Here is a 21,302-nt window from a genome sequence, read left to right as displayed (position 1 = left end):
ACGCTTGAGTAATTCTATGGCTCAGATGGAAAGTTTGTTTTCTGCAAAGTGAGTTGCAATGAACGCTTGTAAAAGTTACGCCGAGTAAAATTTGCGCCGTGGAGATTCCCCGCCGGGAGTAGAAGTTGTTTGACAGCTGTCTTAAGCAACTGCTACCTGCGCTGCACCGCAGGGGCTTATTTCCTGGTCCAGCGAATGGTGTGAATATCTTTAGTACTGAGATTTTGAAATTAATATATATAAAATGAATGGGTGAAAACCATAACGGTATAAGTAGCATTTTGGTCATTCAGAGAAAAAGGCATTTAAACATCTTCAACACTCATATAAAGCATGGTATTTGTAGTTATGCCACCCATCATTAGAGCGCAGAATAATACCGCTATCACTTGTATCTCTTTGTTGCGAAAGGATACATCCTCCTGGAGTTACATCCTGCCCTTACTAATTTTTTAAAAAAATGTCACTTATACCGTTATGGTTTTCACCCATTCAAATGATATTCAAACTATCAATGTTGGTTTCTTGCACATTTAGAAGACCTGCATCGTATTTATATCAGTGGGTGAAATGTGTATAACTACGTAGTTTGACTTTATTTACAAATCAAGTGTGGAAACATGGAATCAGCCTTTCAGTCTTATGAAGAATATCCACAGCCTGTTTGTAGCTAACTAACAGGGTCAGGAATAGAATGAATGAAGAATGAAATACCGCTAAAGAAAGAAAATGGTGCCGAATGCGAGGTTTGACGTGCTGTTCCGGACAAAGATTAATGGATGGCAAATGAAATGAAATGATAGCGAATTTATTGAATAAATAATGACCAGTGAAAACAGAAAAAAAACTGTCTCACCCTACGTTTCCCCCGACATGCACACCTTATGAAGTGATAGGGGTCAAGAATGAACCATAGCTACTGCCAAGGAAAGGAAATTGTGTGCCCTGGCGAGGTCTGTCGCATTCCCCTGGGTATAAAAGATTAATAAATGACAAATGAAATTTTCAAACAGTGAAGCTGATATAAAGATGAAGAAATCAGAAATAATATTTTGAACGCCAGCTTTGTCCAGCATAAACGCTACCTAAAGTGATCGGACATTGAACCCCCGAAGCAGTGATGGGAGGCCTACGTTCCACCATCAACTGAAATTTACAAAAATATTGTAAACATTCGTAACATCGCCATAAATTTTTCAGAATATTAAATTTAACATGTATTACATTGAAATTTAAACTTTGCCGTCGCAAATGTTCATTCGATCGGGTTGTTTCATTATGTCTTATTGAGACGATCTCCGGCTCCATGGCTAAATGGTTAGCGTGCTGGCCTTTGGTCACAGGGGTCCCGAGTTCGATTCCCAGTGGGGTCGGGAATTTTAACCATCGTTGGTTAATTTCGCTGGCACGGGGACTGGGTGTATGTGTTGTCTTCATCATTTCATTCTCATTACGACGCGCAGGTCGCCTACGGGAGTCAAATTGAAAGACCTGCACCTGGCGAGCCGAACATGTCCTCGGACACTCCCGGCACTAAAAGCCATACGCCATTTCATTTCATTGAGACGATCTTCGTTGAATTTAAAACAGCCGCTTAAGTATTACTTGAATGATTTGACATTATTTAACAAACCAAGTCTAGCAACACAGAAAGCGGTCATTCGGCCTTGTCATCCTTATGAAAACTAATGCTTACACATGATTTAAATATTCGGTATAACCTTATCAGTGCCTTAAACCTAATATTTACATTGTATATTTACAAAGTAAGCACCGTTAAATGAACGGCTCAGTACTAAATATCTAATCCAGTTGGAGGATGTAAGACATATTTGTGATGGATTTCTTTACATTACCGCTTTCCAAATAGACCTCCGTTGCTCTAACGATCCTTTGGTCTAATTGCACGTAACATCTTTTTTTTCCTTTGCCTTCAAGGTGAAGTTCATTCCTGGCAATCTTCAAATTCGAGCTTTCTGCTTCGGATTTGAGACACAAAATGCGATCTTTAACTCGTGGGTGGGGTCTCCCTAGAATACTGTTAATTTTGTGGTGCCACCCTTCAACAGCATTTGTTGTTTTGTGGAGTCTTCCGTGGCATTTCCAGATTGCTTGTGGTACATTACGATTTTCAAGACATCTTTCCACAAATTAGTCCAAAAACTGGACAACTTTAGGATTCTGTGGCGCTTCTTCGTGGATATAGAGCCAACCCTCTTCCACATCTTCAGGCTTCAAGAAGGAAAGAGCTCCGCTCTTCCGAATTGTCAGCCTCACTTCTTGACATTCTTTGTAGAGTGTTGTCAGTCTGATTTCCTGTACCTTTCTCCAAATACACTGGAGAAAATGAAAGAAACATCCTTGTATTTCAGCTAATGGAAATGACTGTTTCAAAGCACAAATGCTGGCAGACTCAAAATCAATGATCACCCTTTCGGGTTTCCACTCGGTAATTTTCTCCTTCAACATTCTCAACATTTTATTGTATGTTTCTGCCCTTTTGTTAGGTAAAAGTGCGAATATAATTGGAGTGATATTCGTCTCTTCCTGTATGCTGCCTAAATCCACGTGGATAGTGTATAGCTGCTCAAATTGCCTGCTACAGCTCCTGAAAGTGTCGTCCATGAAGAAAGTCTTATTCTTTCATAATCTCTTTCCCGTGTCCGGCTTCATGGCTAAATGGTTAGCGTGCTGGCCTTTGGTCACAGGGGTCTCGGGTTCGATTCCCGGCAGGGTCAGGAATTTTAACCTTAATTGGTTAATTTCGCTGGCAAGTGGGCTGGGTGTTTGTGTCGTCTTCATCATCATTTCATCCTCATCACGACGCGCAGGTCACCTACGGGTGTCAAATCGAAAGACCTGTACCTGGCGAGCCGAACTTGTCCTCGGGCACTCCCGGCACTAAAAGCCATACGCCATTTCATTTTTTCTCTTTCCCGTGTTCAGTACAAAAAATCATTCTTCTTTCCTCAACATCCACATAGTCAGCCAAGAGAAAAGAACTTCCATCAGACATTTTAAGGATGTTTTCGTCAAGGCATATATCATCCGAACGTTCTGGTTCCCTGAGGATTCCTTGCTCCTTCCTTCGTAGTGAACACAACGTCACTTTCATGGTCTCATATTTTGGCATTGCTGCCTCTATTCTGGAGAGGTTCCAATTCTTCCTTGAATATCCGAAAAGGAGATGTTCATTTTCAAAATTCAACTTTCACTCAGAACAAAATGTAAAAACTTACACTTCTTAGCATGTTATGAACAAAATACATTATAAGTAACTATGTATTGGTTGTTACGATCTACTATAATCTGATTTTATATTAAAGACATATTACGAAAATGGTGAACAGAGATTCCATGATAAATCTATGTACTATAATCTGCAAAACAGGCTTTAACAGGTACATGCAATAGAAGTCTTATAGGCCTACATAGTTCAGTGTAATAATTTTTTATTCAAGCTCTGTGACTTGAAAAATTTAAATATTTGTGTACGATTCACAATTAGAATACGTTAGAAATAATCAACATTTACGTTGCTGGCATCTTCTCTTGCTCTTTTCCTGCCTTTTGAGACTGCAACGCGCACATCCACGGCAGCTTCGTTCGGAACATACACATACTCTTTTACTCTGATTACTTGATCTTTTAGGCTTACTAATGCCCCCTTAAAACTTTTGGTTTTCTCCTTGATACATTGCCATACAATGGAATTGTCCTTATTTGTCCTTCGTTTTCGGTAGCAAAAACCTTCGAAAACTAAGCTTGTTCTTCCCCTTGTGATCTCGATGAACTCCATCGCTCGCGTTCTTCAAGTAAGCGATGCACAACGAGATCCAGATAAGAAATTATGAATAGTTTTATGCGTGCGTGACGAGGATTTGTGACGTGACTGGAAAACACTGATATGGGGTAAGTAGGCAGTGGACACTGTCACATTCTGAAACACGAAACTTCCCTGTGGAGTTCCCAGACAAACAAGACCCCTCGCCAATGAGATCCTAGAATGATTAATGACCACGACGCAAGTTTTACTGATTTTAACTCGGCGCAAGTTTTACGACACCTTTCGTTGCAGTAGCTAGCACTCCAAACCTAGGGCGTGGCCGAAACTACCGGTAGGCTACAAGAGGAGGAAGATTTTATCAGGAAGTGGCCTTGTATTGTAGCAGTGAATGAGTTGTGACTTTACACAGTATCTATTTCTTTTTTGAAACCAGTGCATTAAATATGAGGCGGTGATTATGTTTAAAAGCTATTAATGTGTGAATTTCAAAGCAATTTTATGTAATCTAATTCTACGGTGTGGAGATTAGTTTATTGTTAACAGTTCTCATTTAATGAAATGTACAGTATGTAGTAACAATAGTGTTAACGGCGTTCAGTACACCACCCTTGCTCCCCGAAATACCACAATGTGACAATGTTGAGGGGAGAATACTGACCTGCAGTAGATGTATCACTTAGAACAAACATTCGTTGATATATAAATATTGAATTTTCACGACCGCATTGTAATCGACGCGAAATCGGGAGGTTGTGGGTTCGGATCCCACTGGTGTCCCGCTGGCCATTTTTGTTCTGTACTTAACATCTCTTCAACACGTACCACACGTACGTAACACGACCTAATACGTTGAAAGTCTGTTTAGATTCGTTGATATAGTTCATGCAATACTGAACCTTAAATGACAGAACCTTTCTGGTCAGAGTTCTAAGCTGAAATATTACCACATGGAGGTTTTTATAGGCACAACGACGACTAGTTATTGATTTTCAAGATTAATAGTTCGTATTGGGACAACAATATGGCAAGTGAGCTCAAGTCGAGATTATCAAAAATTTCACCGGCAGGAGAAATCTCACCAAGTAACGAGAAGCGTGGAAGAACCTGTCAATATGTTGATTTAAAGTACATCAAGGTATTTACAACGGAAGTATAAGGGAAAAGAGTATGAATTGTCAGGAATGCCGAACTGATCAGACTATGTTTATTATTCTTTATATGTGGTTTGGAATGTTTATTCGAATATGTTTATCTTTCCAAGATTTTCGTTTGTCGATTGTTCGTTGAGAAACTCTTGTGGCATTTTAATCCTCAATTCAATCGTTAAGGGGGTATTAGGTAACACCCAACAGAATACCAGATTTGCAGTTCATGTACGCGACATGGTAATAGGCTTTAATTTGCTCTACTGCTAATAGTAGTAGTAGTAATAATAATAATAATAATAATAATAATAAATTTGAGGGACACCTGGTGGTTTTCTGGCTCTAATTATCCGGATTTTTGATATTATTATTATTATTATTATTATTATTATTATTATTATTATTATTATTATTATTATTATTATTGTTACGGAGATTATCCGTGGAGCAGAAAGTGGTGAAAGAAGGTGCGGGTGTTGAATGGATCTAACTACCACATCAAAACTGAATTTAAAACTTTAACAAAGGTTATATTTCTCTTTAAATCGCAAACTTAACCATCTTTTCACTGAGTGAACAACATGAGGTTACAGGTACAATGACAATTTCAAACATTGGAAAATTCAAGATTCAGACCTTAACAATTCTGGGCTACAGCCCCCAGGTTTACAAATTTACAATTGAAAGTGGTATTATTTAGGTAAGGGCAGAAAACCCCTAATTCAAGAGCACTTGCCCCCAAAATTTACAATACCTAACCTTCCAGAGGTACACTTTACTATTACAAAACTTGAAAAGAGCTAACAGGCTCTTAGTTTCTTCCAGCCTACACGAGGCAACATTACGTCAAAATCTAACACTCTTTGCCCTCTCAAGGCACGAATTACAAATAGAAATAGTATCACACAGAGGTACCTGGTACCCAACCTACAGGGCCTTTGCGGAAAAGAACAGGTTAAATAAATGGCCCGAACACAAAGTGAACGGAGACGTACACAGCGCTCCCAGATAATGAAAAATTAAAACCTACAGGGCTCTCGGCCGATGAAATAGGGGCTATTCCCAAACTACTGAGGTGGCTCGCATGGAAATCACGTTAAAACATTACAGAGAAAAAGGTTGCTAGATAGTAGTCACCTCAAACCAAGATGAAGGGGAGCTCGATAGGGTAACTCACTCTCTATCCCCGATTTACAGTTAAAACTTTATGAAATTTTTACATTTTTACATTTTACATTTTAGAAAAGTTTGTTACATAGTCAAAGATTTGGACCTCCCCCTAGGATAAAGCTGCAGAGGTAGCTACAGAAAAGAAAATTTATGTGGCCATTACCTTGTAGATGTTCTGCCGGCCGAAGAAAGAGGCCCCCCGCCTCCTGCCTTAACACACAAACTTAGAAAGACGGCGATCAATTGGCAAGGAAACATGGAAAGACGCAGTTTATATACCCTCAGGGAAGGTTCGAGAGGATTCTGGACTAATCCGTACACACCCTCTCAATTTTATTAGTTAAACTCAAAAGTTACACTCAAAATCGAACAAGAAGCTTGTGATAGGTTGAACATTAATTATATAAATTTTTCATTGGCCAGGTTCAAAACTGGAGGAATGAGACAGAAGTGTTGCAAACCTAGTTCCAAAAAAAAAAAAAAAATTTGAGAAAACCTATAAACACAAAATTTCTTTCAATAACAACTTCCTTTACCTTGCACCAGAGTGTATGATCATAGTTTTTTGGTAGTGCCATCTGTGGAAAAAAGTCCAAACTTCTTGATGTATAGCAAAACAAAACAAGGAGAAATTCAATCAGTTTAGGAAACTTCACAATAACGCAATTACTTAATATTTCAGTGGTGACAACTTCTGATTAAAGTTCCAACTTCATATAGTATCAGTTTCACCTTTTGATCGATAGAGGAGTTATTAAGGGGCTGATTTTGAATGAGTAGAGTAGAGGTGTACCTCCCGGTACAATTATTATTATTATTATTATTATTATTATTATTAGTGTCCGTTTCACCCACTTTGGGGTACAACAGATCATTCAATGGTTAGTGAGTCGTGTTTTACTGCCTCCCAGTAGATAGATTTATTTATCATCAACAGGTTATTTTCCCAATTAAAGATGATTCAATAAAACATAATATACAACAAATACACGTTAAGTAAATAACACTAATTTTCTAAAATAAAAACCAAGTTCAAACTAAATCTAGAGACCTTTTTATATACATATTTACAAAACCTTAAATAAATAAATAAATAAATAAATAAATAAATAAATAAAAGTAAATCACCTTAAATAATTGACAATACTAAACCACATGTAGTAACTTTTACATATTTACATACCTTACAGAAGGCCTTACAATCATGAGGTCAGTAGGGCATGTCTGATTTTAGACGGGGGTGAGTGAAAAAGGTCTACTGATTCACCCACCTCTTTCAGTGATGTTAGTGCCCTCACAAGCCATGAATTATCCCGAGCCACAGTTCTCACTTTAGGCAGATGAAAAATATACCTTTGCCTAGTATTGCGACGAGGAACATGTAATGGAATCAGCTCCAGTAATGTTGAGCAATCCACTCTATTCGTCAGACACCTATAAAGAAAGAGGGCATTGGCACATCTGCTGCGTGAGTGCAGTGTCCTCATGCTCATAGTCTCGTAATCGGACGAAGAGAGAGAAATACCCAAACCCTTGTAGCAGATCCATCTCATGAACCGTATTTGGACTCTTTCCAAGTTTTGTATTAAATACTGCTGAGAAGGCAGCCACACCTCGCAACAGTATTCTAACGATGGCCTGAGTAGAGTATCATGTTGAACTGAATCAAAGGCTTCGGAGAAGTTCGTATAAACAACATCCACTTGTTGCCTCCTATCGAGAGATTCTGAAGTGAAATTGATATACACCGCCATATTGGACACGGTAGAGCGTTTCTGTACAAAACTGTGCTGCGCTATATTAATATACTGTGAAACTGAACTGTACAATCTCTTATACACGATCCTCCCTGCCACCTTTGAAATTAGGGACTATAACACAACAGGCCTATAGTTATCAAACACCATTTTGTCTCCTTTTTGAACACTGGTATGACGTAACCTTTCTTCCACTCACACGGAAAATACCCAGACGAGAATGACATATTTATTATGATGCTAAGTGGCCTACCTAGCTCATATGCACATTCTTTCAATACTATTGCGGGTACGTCATCTGGACCACATGATTTGGAGGTATCCAAAGAAGCAAGAATTGAAGATATCTCTGCTGGAGAGGTCACTATTGAAGTTAGGCCTTTCAGATCTTGCCTTCCTCTCTTCTTCAGGAATTCTGTATAGTCGTTTGGGCTTCATCCTGTCCTAAAACCTCTTTATTTTATCTTTGGTTATTTTCTTCGCAGATCCATCTACAAGCATCTCTTCTGTAATTTGGAACTCTCGTTGGTCCTTCTCAGTTTCCTTAAACCAGTTCGGCTTGGTTTCCTTATTGCGGAAATAGTCGAAGATTCTTTTAGTTATCCTTTTCGGGTCCATTCTTAGGATGTGGCCATAGAAGTCAATTCTCCTTTTCCTTATTGTGTCGGAAACCATTTCCGGTTTCCTATACAGGGTTTCATTGCTGATGTGTGAAAGTTCGTTATTATGGAATTTGGAGCCGAGAATTTTTCGTATTTTTCTTTCCTTTATCTCCAAGTTTTCCATTGGACCTCATGTAGTTCTAGACAGTTTTACTGCAGCATAAAGGGCTTCAGACTTGACTACTGTATTAATGTCTACTCTTGGAATTCCAGGAGAGAGATTTTTTGTTATAGGTATCTCTCGTATGCTGGAAGGCTGTTTATATTTTGGTTCGTCGAGATTCCATTCCTTTCTTCTCAAGACCATTTCAACTGATCCATTCACCAATGTATTTGAAATCCGTGACGATCTCTATTTATTGCTCCCCCACTTTACATTTTTTTGGAGGATTCTTAATGTTGGTAATTATTTTGGTCCTTCCAAAGGCGATTTTGAGACCTATCTTCTCTGCTTGCTTCAGCAGTTCGAAGGACTGCTCCTTGGCTTCCTCCCACGTCTCAGCTAGTAAGGCCATGTCGTCTGCGAAAGCTAAACATTCGATCTTGGTACCCTTGTTTACCGATCACGATCGAATCCCACCACTGGCTGTCTTATCCCACTTTCTGACTATTCTCCAAGGCACAACTGAACAGTATGGGATACAGTCCGTCACCCTGTCGGACACTAGTTTTGATCTCAAAACGAGCCAACAATTCTCCCATGAATTTGACTTTGGAAAATGTGTTAGAGTTTCTCTAACGATGTTTGTTGTTTTGTTGTCTAGACCGAATTGTTTGAGTAGAGAAAGGAGACTTTCCCGGTCTAGTGAGTCATACACCTTTTGGAAGTCAATAAAAGTGATGAAGTATGCCCTAGATTTCCGGTATGCTATAAGATTTTTAAGGTTCAAGATTTGTTCCGGACAGGATCTCCCCTTTCTGAATCCCGCTTGATATTCTCCCAATTGATGATCTAACTGTGGTTCTATTCTATTAAGCAAGGCCTTTGAGAATATCTTATAGGCAATATCCAAAAGTGACATGCCTCTATAGTTGTTGGGGTTCATTTTATTCACCTTATTGTTAACTGGGTGGGAAAGGGCCATCTTCCATTCTTCTGGAATCCTTTCTTTGACCCATATTTCTTCAAAAATGTTTTGTATGGATTCTATTGCTTCCTTGTTGGCATTCTTTCAAAGTTCGGCTGTGATCTGGTTTACTCGCGATGCTTTGTTGTTTTTAAGACTCGAAATGATATTTTCTAGTTCCTCGAAGTTTGGCGGCTGTGAGCCGGGATTGGTATTTGTTAGGAAGTTAAATGTCATTTTTTCGACTGGCGTTTCTCAGTTGAGGCGATTTTGAAAGTAGTCGGTTAGTATCCTGCAGTTACCAGTGTTGTTATGTGGTACATTTCCATTCTTGTCCCGTAACTGTAGAGTCGATGGCTTGCACTTCCTTGTTGTCTGTTTTAAGATTATTATTATTATTATTATTATTATTATTATTATTATTATTATTATTATTATTATTATTATTATTATTATTATTATTATTATTATTATTGTTTTACGTTTACGGCCATTAGAGACCACGATAAGCAACATTTAACGTTTTGAGAAGCTTTCTTTGCAGCCCAGTATCGTTGCATTCTCTTTCTGGCAGTCTGTCTCCTTTTTGCTGTCCACCCGCTGTTCTTCTTCACGAAAGCCCTTAAACTTACTGATCTGGTGTCGGTACTTGGTTCTGTTGACAATGTTTTCACGATTTAGTCCAATTTTTTTCAGATCCTTTCTGACCTCCCTGAACCACTTTACACATGTGTCAGGTCTACTATCGAGTATGGTAAAAACATTGTTATTCAACCCCTTGTCATCCATTCTAAGTAGATGACCATAGAACGTTTGTCATCGCTTCTTGATGGATTCCATCAGTCGTTCGGTTTTCTGCTTTAGTTCCTCTAGTCCACGCAACCTGTATTATACAGCCACAATCTCTGGGCCCATTATCTTTTTAAGGATCTTTCTCTTCTCAGCTTCTCTCTGACCAGCTTTTCCAGTTATTCGGCGACATTCACTTCTATAGAGAGATTCGGGGTTAATCACCGCGTTGTACTGCTTGAGTTTAGCTTGCAATGAAATTACCTTTTCCTTGTACAGGTCGTGTGTTCTGCAAAATGCTGTGGCCATCCTGTCTCGTCTACTGTTGTTAGCTTATCTTTCATTAGACCCCATCTGCACAATCCCACATATATTTGAAGGTGTTTACACTTTCAGTCTTACTATACCTTGCCTTCAGTTGTTGGGGAGATGTGAGGATATTAGTCAAGTACTTTGTTTTTTCGAAGGAGATCCTAAGTTCAGCGTCTTCAGCTTGTTGTTTCAAAAGATTTATCTGTTCTACAGCTGTATCTGTGTTTCTAGAATGGATCACTAAACCATCAGCAAAAGCTAGGCAGTTGATCTTGACACCGTTCTTTGAACCTCCAATGTATACTTGGTTCAGTAAACCTTTCTTGTTAAGTTCTTTTTCCCATTCATTTAAAACAACAGATAGGGATTCTGCCACCTGGGTGCAATGCAGATCAGCAGTGATTGATTGATTGATTGATTAATTGATTGATTGATTGATTGATTGATTGATTGATTGATTGATTGATTGATTGATTGATTGATTGATTGATTGATTGATTGATTGATTGATTGATTGATTGATTGATTGATTGATAACCTTCTCCAACTCGCAGTTAAAAGGAAGTCGGTGATAGGCCATCACCCTGCCTCACTCCTGTTTTAATTTCAAACTCCTTGGAAAATTCACCCATGAATTCTACTTTAGAGCGAGTAAGAGTTAGGGTCTGCTTGATAATTTCTGTCGTTTTGTCATCCACTCCAAATTCATTCAAGATGTCAATTAACACTTCACGGTCGACTGAATCGTACGCTTTCTGGAAATCTACAAAGAAGTCTACCAGAACTTTTGAGGTGTAATTTTCTATGACTCTTCCCAAACTCCATATCTGCTCAATGCATGATCTTCCTTTCCTTAAACCACCTTGGTATTCACCAGACTGGTGACCTATTTACTCCACTAATCTGGTCAGAAGTGCTTATCAGAGTAGGCCTTCCTTGTATGCTATAGGCTAGGTTAAACAGAGATGCCACGACAATTGTTGATATCTGTTGACAACTGTGTTTTCACCTTTTTTTGTGTATTTGGTGAATCAGTGTCATTTTCCATTCATCGAGGATCTCTTCAGTCTCCCAGATATTTACCAATTCATGGAATAATGCCTGGATGGTTATTTCTCCACGCGGTGATTGAATCATCCTCTGCAGCTTTGTTGTTCTCCAGTTCCATGACTATCTTCCGAATTTCATCTTTGTTTCTTTGTTGTGGAAGAATTTTTCGCCATTTATCCCTGCGTTCATCACAGTTCAACAGTTCATAAAAAAAAGCTTGCAAGAATCTCACAATTTTTGTTATTGCTCACAGCCAATTCCCCATTCCTTCTCCGAAAATTTAAGCTTTGTGTCGGATTCCCTTTCAAGTGCTGTTTGAAGGTCTTATAAAAGTTTCGACTGTTGTTTTTATTAAATTACGATTCAATGTTTCGCATTTTTTTCATTAATTCGTTTCTTTTGGCTTGTCGGAGGGTTTTAACCGCCTATTTCCGCACGTCTCTGTAAGTACCAAATTTATCCGTTGTTTTATCACCGTACCATGCTCTGAAGATCACTGGTCATTGATCTATTGCCTTATCACAATCTTCCTTCCACCATCTGTGTTTGCGTGCTTGTCGTATCGGTGCTATTTCCTTTGCAGTATGAACCACATTTATCCGGATTTCCTCCCAGGTTCCCATTTTTTCTTTTCTTTAAAAGTTCCCGAAAACCACGTTCATTTTGTAAAAGCTTTCCATGGTCAATCTCTATTACCTTCTGTTGGTTTAGTCCTCTCTCATTTAATGGAAGAGGTCTAAATTTTATGCGTGTTAAGAAGTGGTCCGAGTTGAGGTTAGCTCCTTTTCGTACTTCTGCATTAATAATTTCTCTAATATTCCTCTGTGAGACTGCAACATGATCTAGCTGAAATTCACCAAGGTTATCCCGAAGAGAGCGCCATGTTTTCTTTTTCTTGGGAAGTCTTTTGATATATATATATATATATATATATATATATATATATATATATATACGCATAAGTTTAAGATCAAACGCTTCGCACAATTCGACAAGTCTTTTACCGCTGTCATTTGTTCTATCGTGGGCAGGACAATAGCCCACTATCTTCCAAAATTGTCCTCCCTTTTTCGATCTGAGCATTGGAATCACCCGTCAACATTTTGACGATGTTATAAGGGATTTTATGCAGTTCATTCTCAAGTTGGTCCAAAAACAATTCCAACTTTACAGTTTTTTTTCGGTTGTCTTCGTTTATCGGAGTATGTGCATTGTCTAGTGTGTATCGTTTGCTTGCACACTTCAGAGTTAGTGTGGATAATCTGTCTGAGGGGCAACTGAATTCTGTTATCGAGTGAATTATTCGCTTGTTTACACAGAAAGCGGTACCGAGCTGTTGCAGATTTCTTCCGATTCTACGCCAATGTTTTCCTTTTAGTATTCTATATTTCCCTGAATTAAAAGTATCTGAGTCTTTGAAACATGTCTCTTGTAGTGCAAGTATCAAAATGTTCTGCTTCTCCATTTCATCTTATGTCCGTTTTACAGCAGATTTCCTGTCTGGAGTAATGCATGTATATTGGTTGTTCCAAAATAGTGACGCTGTTTAGTTTATAGGTTATGTTTGGGTAAATACACTGTTGTGTAGGTATGAATCTCATTGTCTTGTGGATGTCTCCGACCACATCCTGCATGTTGGTACAGCCTCCCCAGAATCCAAAGACCCCTGTGCGTCGCCTACAACGACAGTGGATTTCCGTTGCCGGCTACAATCTGGGGTAGTTTTCCCAAAGGCGTTTCCATCATGCATACCGTTACTTCATATTCATTTGGTGGGACAGATTGTTCTGTCCATCATTAGGACTACGGCTGTGAGCCGCAGAACAGGTTCTTTCGCCTCCTCTGCCGTTGGGAGTTTTTCCTCTTCCGCCAACGAGGCCCTTGGCCATTTTTCTCCTTACCTCAGTTGATCCGCGGCTGCTTATTTGGCTGGGCCATATTCACACCTGTCCTATATATGTATAGGATCTTCCCCGATCAGCCATAGGGACACGCCGTGTCGGGATTGAGGTCCCCCACCCCAGTCACGAAGTGTAACGTCCATCCAAACGTTCAGAGCCAAACCCCGACGCAAGCTGACTGTGCACGGTATTATTATTATTATTATTATTATTATTATTATTATTATTATTATTATTATTATTATTATTATTATTAATATTATTACGTAGTACAAGTGACGCCTATTAGTAGAATCGTGTTAATTCAATGTAGCGTCATGTCGTTTTAGGTGAGACTGATACCCAAATGCCTAGTAAGAAGTCCCCGCGTCGTCTTAAATCAGAGTTATGTTACGAAATCTCCTTCTTCCGTGTCCAGTGGTCATGAAAAGTCAAGATCCACTTAAAATCGGACGTTGAATTTTTGCACGAATGAAATACGTCCTTTACTTACACCATCGTTCGAAAGTAAAAGTTAAACTGAGACCAAGCTGAGCAAACGCGGAGACTCCCTTCAGGTGAGGTATATTTGCAAAATTACAATACATTACTTTCCTCTGGGATACTAGTGATGAAAATTGCGAGTTAGAAAGTTGTTTCTTGTCCTCATTTAATTGTCCTACCCCAGCGAGTTGTTAGGTCACGAAGGTATCAGCTTGCATTCGGGAGGTAGTGGTTTGAACTCCAATGTCAGCAGCCCTGAAGACGGTTTTCCATTTTCACACAAGGCATATGCTGGGGCTGCACCTTAACAACTATGACCACTGTTCTACCGTCACCATAAGACCTGTCAGTGTCGGTGCGACACAAAGCAAATTTTTTTAAAAAAACTGACCCCCTTTATCTCAGCCAGTGATTACTGAACGGAAGTTTTCCTACATATTATCTCTCTCTCTTTCTCTCTCTGCATCTATCTATCTATCTATCTATCTATCTATCTATCTATCTATCTATCGATCTACGGCTTTATTCATCTTTATGCTTGTTCTTTCTTGATACATAATTTCTTAGATAGGACGGAGCGAGTAATGTCCAATATCGGGTTCGATTAATTTTTTGCCTGACTGGCTGCTAAATAATCACGGAAAACAGCTGGGTAGAATTTCATGAAACTTAATATACCGGGTGAGTCCGCTGCGCCTGACGTTTGTGCTTTTAGACATCGCAACGAACGTCAGTGGGGTGATGGTCGATTTTCCTTTGCCGTATACCAAGCTACAGTCGCCTTTAAAGCACTTACTGCGTCATCACTGCACGACACGTATTCAGACAATACATCAAACTGTCATTCGGTTATGTAAAATGTGCGTGCCAAATATAAGCTTTCGATTGGTTATGAAATTACTGCTAAAAGCGATGGCATACTGATAGAAAACGTGTGTGAGTTTGTGAAGCGGGACGTAGTTTTACACCAAGTAATCTTCCTGATAAAGTGGTTGCAACAGCCACCGTGACGGAGTGGACTAACCACAGACGTGTTGACGCATGTTGCATTGGTAGGTGGGTTGGAATACCACGAGCGATAAAAACCTTACTTATTATTCACATTTTAAACTTTGGGGACCAAATAAGAGGCCATTCGAGCCGCATTCGACCAATAGCATGCATGTATGTTGAATTTGTACTGACTTGACACTTGGTGTAGCTTAGCAGTTCTGGTCATTTCTTCGCTATGTATTCAAGAGATGGAAATGTTCAGAGAGAATAGAAATAATTTTTCATATTGTATTCATCGACCTTGAGAAAGCTTTCGACCGATACCGAGCAAGCTGATTGAAGCCTTGAGGTCTCAATAGGTTCCAGAATACTATGTTGACCCGCGAGTGGTCGCTAGCCGAAATGTAATGTGAGTGGTCGCGCGTGAGACTTTCTCTCACATTAAGATAAATATGGCATTTTTCACAGTTTAGTGGGGCGTAAGGCTGAAATTTACTACTGAAATGAAACGAAAGTTATAACTTATATATTTTAGATAAAAATGACACAATTAGCTGTGGTAGAGAGAGAGAGAGAGATGTAGCGTATGGCTTTTAGCGCCGGAAGTGTCCGAGGACAAGTTTGGCTCGCCAGATGCAGGTCTTCTTTTATTTGACCCCGTAGGCGACCTGCGCGTTTTGATGAGGATCGGATCACACGTACACCCAGCCCCGTGTCAGCGAAATTAACTAATTAAGGTTAAAATTCCCGCCGGGAATCGAACCCGGGACTTCTGTGACCAAAGGCCAGCACGCTAACCATTTAGCCATGGAGCTGGACATGATCGGCTGTTTATTAAGGACACAAATTACTACTTACTACTTAAAATAACATATGCAATGTACATAAAAATAACTTCCGTCCTAAAGTGGTAAAAAAATAAAATCCTCACACATGCATTATATCTAGTAATATTTACGTACAAGGTAAGGTTTCTGAAAACAATAACATTTTCAAAAACAAGAAGTGCTCATAATACAAATACTAACGCGTACAACAGGAGTAAGTTTCCCTATCCACTTCAAAATAATACCAACGTCATTAGTCGCGCGATGAGAGAAACTCTCACGCAGCCCGCACGGACACATAGGAACCTTCGTTGTGACTAGGAGAGGGGGTGCTTGCCCTTCAAATGTGAATCGCTCTACTCACGACAGTTATAAACTCAGCTAGAAGAGGGAACAGTCATCTCCCTTTCATCACTGTGAAGTAATATCACAATAAATAATGTGAGAGAAAATCTCATATAGCGACCACTCGCGGGTTAACCCGCATCAGATTGTCACAACTTAAGTCCGAAGTCCAGTAGGCACGAGCCTATGTGGCGACTTCAAACAAGGTCAACTAGATCTAGTGCGGCCTTGCTCCACAGCAGCGCTAGCTTAGCCTCCCTTGAAGGCGCATTCCAAAACAACAACTACTACTAAAATATTTTCATTCCTCCCCTGAAGGGGAAGGCGGGCCTCGTAGACGGTGACGCCGTCTCTCAGGCCGGGAGATTTGTTACGGTGAAGGAAATGCTCGAAGAAGGCGAGTGTGTTCGCTGCCGTGGTGGCCTAAACTACAAGAGTGCAGCTGGGGCGCAGCACGAACCAAGGAAGGGCAAGAGCTTCCATGACGGACGCAGGCGACTAACTACAACAACACAGCATTAGTTCCTCGCAGAGATTTTGATAAACGATTCTAATGGCAAAGTGGCATTTTCATGGCTCTGAATCTTAAAGCAGTAAAGATTGTCCACAAATCGAAATTGTACTTTCACTGTATCATTTCCAGAAATTGTTCCGGCAGGTACAGAGGAGGGATGGTTACGGGTGGTCCGTGGCTCTACAACTCTGCATTCCGACCGTCCAACCGAACAGAGGACCGGTGGCCACAGCTCTACTATGGATCTACACCTCTGCATTCGGAAGACGGAGAGGGGGTGGTCGGCTGTCCTCAGAATGGTTTTCCGTGGTTGCCATTCTCCTGCACTAAGGCGAATGCCGGGGCAGTTCCTAGTATAGGCCAGGGCCGCACCTACCAAACCCTTTTCTAAATCACCGTACCACATCTTCTGGTCTGAGAGGGGGAGTCACTCTCTAGCAGGTCGGCCTCCCCCTTCAGGGGATGAATGAAAACTTTGAGTTGTAGTAGTTCCAAAAATTAATTATCGAAAACTCAGTACATTAGGGTTCGGTACTAAGTTCTTGTCTATGAAGAAGAATGGCGTATGGCTTTTAGTGCCGGGAGTGTCCGAGGACATGTTCGGCCCGCCAGGTGCAGGTCTTTCGATTTGACACCCTTAGGCGACCTGCGCATCGTGATGAGGATGAAATTATGATGAAGACGACACATACACCCAGCCCTCGTGCCAGAGAAATTAACCAATGATGGCTAAACTTCCCGACCCTGTCGGGATCGCACCTGGGACCCCTGTGACCAAAGGCCAGTACGCTAACCATTTGGCCATAGAGCCGGACAGATCTTGTCTATTCATCCTCATTATGAACTATTTAACGCTGACCTGCAGCGCCGACCTCCGTGGAACAGACATTTTGCAGATGGCATTGTTCTCATAAGTGATGATCAAGAGAATCTACGGACGATATTGGATCACTGAATAGCAGCTTGAGAAGCAGGCGATATGAAAATCAGCAGGCAGAAGACTGAATCCGTGGTGTAGGGGTAGCGTGCCTACCTCTCACCCGGAGGCACCGGGTTCGATTTCCGGGCAGGACATGGAATTTCTCTCGACCTAAGGGCTGGTTTGAGGTCCACTCAGTCTACGTGATTAGAACTGAAGAGCTATCTGACGGTGAGATGGCTGCCCAGAAGCCCAGAGTAACGGCCGAGAGGATGCGGCGTGCTGACCACACGACCCCTCGTAATCTGCAGGCCTTCGGGCTGAGCAGCGGTCGCTGGGCAGGCCAAGGCCCTTTCAAGGGCGTTAAGTGACGTGGGGTTTGGTTTTAGAAGACTGAATACGCGTGTTGTAACTTCACTAAAGTAGTTCAAGGATTTCGATAACTCGGTTCAGTCATCTGAAAAGACTGAACTGTTGTATCAGACATCAAGCATCGTATAAACTCTAGGTGGATGAAATGGAGCGACCTGCCCAGGGTAGCCTACTATGCTACAGGATAATTTCAGTAAGAACAAATGGTAGAGTATATCCAGTAAAACAGCAATGAGACAAGCTATGTTGTACCGGCCGAGTTGGCCGTGCGGTTTGGGGCGCGCAGCTTTGAGCTTGCATCCGGGAGATAGTGGGTTCGAACCTTACTTTCGGCAGCCCTGAAAATGGTTTTTCGTGGTTTCCCATTTACACACCAGGCAAATGTGTTGGCTGTACCTTCCTTCCCACTCCTAGCCCTTTCCTATCCCATCATCGCCATAGGACCTACCTGTGGCAGTGCGACGTAAAGTAGCTTGCAAAAAAATGCTATGTTGTACGGTGTGTAATAAGGACTATAATGAAGTCCAACTACATCCTACAAACACCCAGGACAGGAGGAACTGGTGTATTCAGACTAGTAGAACTGCTGACCCCAAATAAAATGGGAAGAAGGAGAAGAAGAAGACAGGGATTAGTTTTACGGTGACGATGGGATAGGACTGGGAAGGAACCGGGTGTGGCCTTAATTAATAAAGGTATTTCCTGGTGTGTAAATGAGGAACCACGGAAAGTGGGTTTGAACCCACTATCTCCTAAATGCAAGCTTACAGCTATGAGACTGTACAATGCAGCCAACTCGCTCAGTTCTCTTTGAGTTGTAGCATCATTAATAATGAAGTAAGGGTTAATTTCAATCGTTTATTTTGCTTTGCATCCCACTTTATGGGATAGCAATTATCTTACCTATGCAGATGCATAAATTTGTTGCAGTCGAGACTTAAACTTCGCCGGAATGACTTCTATCGTTTTATCATGGAATCGTGACCAAGTGAATTAATGGAACATACGGTACCATGCAGCACTCATCATCCAGAGGAGAAATTATCACTTCAAATTAGTACATGCAAGTATAATGTGTTACAATAACAGTCAAGATTGACAAATTTAATGGAATGCTCCGCACCAAGGTCATTGGAAATTAGAAGTGTAATTATTGAGTTCAATATCATGACGACTCTTATTTGTGAGAACAATTTGTAAGTGTATGCACGAGTTAAATTCGCGGTAAGGCGTAATAGCGGAGTCACTTCTTACCAATGTCATTCACGGTACAATTCCCGGCCAATGTACGAGGAGTATTTTTGAAAGAAAATCGTGCACCTAAGGATTGGATTCCGTGTAAAACTGTGGATATTGTGGGTATGATCTCGAAACCAACAGTCAGATAGGACCAAACACTCGGTTAAAAGTTTCATTTTAGAGAGTAAGAACGAGCAGCAGACGAAAATATGAAGATGACATGACCTGATTAACCTTACAGCTTGGCATGAATATTTTAGAAAAGCTGAGTGAGATGGCTACGCGGTTCAATCGCTTAACTGTGAGCTTGCATTCGGGAGTTGGTGCATTCGAATTTCCGCCGGTAGTCTTGAATATGATTTTTCGTGGTTTCCCATCTTCACACCAGGTAAATGTTCAGGCTGTAACTTAATTAAGGCCATGCCCACTACTTCCCATCCTCACATCACCGTAAACCACCGATCAGCTCGAAGACCTGCAGATCATTAGGTTACGTGTGGTCATCGTAACAAATCATCTTTGTCGTTATTCATAGCTTTCTGACCGGGACCACTATCTCAGCGTCATATGCTTCCTCAGTTGTCCTCACGTAGGCTTAGTGGACTCGAACAAGTCTTCAGATCCAGCGGAAATTTCCTGACCTGATCGGAAATCGAACTTTCGGAAATTTTTTGCATCACTGATCTTCATTTAAGGCTGTTGCGCAGCTGACAGATTCACGATAAATTTATTTACCTAGCATTTTCTTAAATGTTTCCAACGAACTGGAAATACTGTATATCGAACATTTCCCTCCTATAAATGAACATTTGCCCCAACTTGCTTGACTTCAACCTTTTTGCATCCTATGATCTTTCCTACTTATTATTTATTTTTTACAATTAGTTTCACGTCGCACCGACACAGATAGATTTTATGGTGGCGACGGGATGGGAAAGGCCTAGGAGTGGGAAGGAAGCGGCGTGGCCTTAATTAAGGTACAGCCCCAGCATTTGCCTGATGTGAGACCACGGCAAACCAACTTCAGGGCTGCCGACAGTGGGGCTCAAACTCACTATCTAACGGATACAAGCTCACAGCTGCGCGCCCCTAACCGCACTGCCAGCTCGCCCGGTTTTCCTACTTTTAAAAGCTACACTCAAACTTGTTTACTAGGGTAATTCCACGCTATCGCTCCAGTGACAGCTCGAACATACCACAGTTAATCGAATATGTGGTCTCCTCACTGACAAGTCTTCCCAACTTCGCAGCGTTTTCGTAACACTGCTTTTTTTTGTAATACTCAGGCTTGCCACCCCTGGACCGTGGATCACGTGCGATATTAAACCAGAAGCAAAAAATAAATAACAATAATTTGAAACAAAAAGATGATTGCAATTAACCGCGAAGATCGTTAACTAACAATATCACAAGAAGGAAAAAGAAACCCATGGTACCGTACTACCAGATGCAACTCCATGAGTTTCACTGCCTGAATTTCTCCGGTTCTGCCACAAATTAGGAAGTGGTTCTGGAGACTCTTAACGGAGTGCTCAGCCTCGGTTAACTTAATTTTTCGAATTTGTTTTACGTCACACCGACAAAGAGATGTCTTATGGCAACGATAGGACAGGAAAGGGCTAGGAGTGGGAAGGAATCGGCCGTGGCCTTAATTAAGGTACAGCCCCAGCATTTGCCTGGTGTAAAAATGGGAAACCATGGAAAACCATCTTCAGGGCTGCCGACAGTAGGTTTCGAACCCACTATCTCCCGGATGCAAGCTCACAGCTGCGAGCCTAACCGCACGGCCAACTCATCCGGTGGTTAACGTATTTGAGTAGAACCCAGGGTCAATATACCATTCTATGCCAAACAAGAAATTATCCGTCCATTTCCTAGGGGAACACCGAGTGAATTGTTTTTATACTTTAAATTCGCTACTGCTCGCTTTCTTCTTCTTCTTCGTTTTTCTTCTAGGCATTTGCCGCAAT

Source organism: Anabrus simplex, chromosome 1, assembly GCF_040414725.1.
Source record: "Anabrus simplex isolate iqAnaSimp1 chromosome 1, ASM4041472v1, whole genome shotgun sequence".
Taxonomy (NCBI): Eukaryota; Metazoa; Arthropoda; class Insecta; order Orthoptera; family Tettigoniidae; genus Anabrus; species Anabrus simplex.
Note: the sequence above shows the minus strand (reverse complement) of the source record.